This window comes from Acyrthosiphon pisum, chromosome A1 (genome assembly GCF_005508785.2).
Source record: "Acyrthosiphon pisum isolate AL4f chromosome A1, pea_aphid_22Mar2018_4r6ur, whole genome shotgun sequence".
Lineage (NCBI taxonomy): Eukaryota > Metazoa > Arthropoda > Insecta > Hemiptera > Aphididae > Acyrthosiphon > Acyrthosiphon pisum.
Window position 1 is genome coordinate 142,480,782 of NC_042494.1, and position 2,216 is coordinate 142,482,997.

Consider the following 2,216-nt stretch of genomic DNA (forward strand, 5'->3'; position numbering starts at 1 on the left):
CCAAATTCAATTTTGTGAAAAATCGATTTTGCGTAAAAATTCCCGTTTTTCCTTAATTTTTCTTTTGTTTTTCACGGCGCTTTTGAAAACTATTGGAAAAATTTTACTTTTGACCCCCCAAAGTACCAACTAGATTCACTTTCCTATCAGAAAAGGTACAGTTGAAGAAAATCCAAGCACTTTTACTGTCCTAAAACGTGATGACAGACATAAAAATAAAAAAACAAATAAAAAAAAAAATAAAAAAACACACATCATTGTAAAATCAATACATTCATCGTTCCACTCAGAATCTAAAATTAACTGTGACTTATTTGAAAATTTATCATCTGAGGAACAGTCTTCTGATGAAATCCGTGGTATGTATAAAACAATATAAAAACTATAAATTATTTTTAAATGTTGTCCAAAAATTTGTGAACAATAATGACAGTAGTACCCATTAAATCTAATGTATAATATATATTTTATTTTTAATTCTAGTTGAAAATGTTGATACCACACTAAACAGTAATTCAAATAACATTCAAACTTCATTCAATTCAAAGAATCGCAATAGCAATTGCAATAAATATATTGACGAAAGAACAATAGGAGAATCATCAGGTATTTAATTTTTTTTATGTATGTATATTATACAAAAATATAAAATATTATATTATATATATAGAAACAAACTTAGTATACATGGACAAAAAGTATTAGCATTGAGTATGTATAGTTTATATTGTACAATATATACGTATTAGCTTTTTGAAGTGTATTACTTGATCATTTTTATTTTAAATGAACTTATAATTTTTGAAAAATAAAATGAATATTTAATAGAAACAAGTTATCAAACCTAATAGGTACTGTCTTTACGATACGCGACGAGCAACGGTCGTCATTCGCGACAAACTTAATTAAAACTATAGATATATATGAACATTATGCAACGGATACGTTATGTTATGGTTCTACGTGACAGGAATACGCTAAAGAAACCGGACAGGTACAATGTTCAGACTTTTATTGCTAACTGTGTCAATCCATTGAATTATAATGAGGCAATTACTGGGTCAAACAAAAACGAATGGGAAAACGCTATGATTGACGAAATAAATTCGTTACATGAAAGTCAGACTTGGACTCTAGTCGATTTGCCACAGGATAAAGTTGCATTGCGAAATTCATGGGTGTTCAAAACCAAATATAAAACTGACGGTAGTATAGATAAATTTAAGGCCAGGTTGGTCATTAAAGGTTGTTCACAGAAATATGGTATAGATTACCATGAAACATTTTCCATAATTAACATGTATTATACATATAATACATTATAACATAATAATATAAAAAAAAAAACAATCAAAATCGTGTTTTAATCAATAAAAGTTTAAAATAAATTGAACACTGGTATTTTAGGTATTGCTGTTATATGATATTATTATACATAGCTTATCTTATTAAATAATACATTATAACATAATTATATAAAAAAAACAAACAAAATCATTTTTTAATAAAAGTTTAAAATAAATTGAACACTTGTATTTTTTGTTTTTACCTAGGTATATATTATACAAAGTTTATCTTATTAAATTAAGACATTATAACATAATTATATAAAAAAAACAAACAAAATCATTTTTTAATAAAAGTTTAAAATAAATTGAACACTGGTATTTTAGATATTGCTGTTATATATTATACAATATAGTTTATCTTACTATATAATACATTATAACATAGGTAATTATATAAAAAAAACAAAATCATGTACTTTTATTTTTTCACCGTTCACTAGCTTTAGTTAACCAAATACTTGCAGTACATTCGATTTGGTTTATAGTCGTTTCGACAAACTTTTCTTGAACTGCTTCTAAAAAAAATAAACATAATTATATGATTAATATATTTAATATTATTTTTATTATTATTATTATTATTATTATTATTATTATTATTATTATTATTATTATATTTTATTTTATGTACATTAAGCAATTAATTAATACAGATATTCATAACATACTTAAATAATAAGTAGGTAAGGAATCGAGGGCTATACAATTTTTATTATTAATAAATAACCAATTATTTGAATATACATAACGTAACATAAAGTATTTTTGAATTCTGAATTAATATGCAATATACACGGGTATTAAAAACACGGGCTTTAATATAATTTTTACCCGAGTGCCCGGGCTCCGTGTACCCGTGTATTCTAT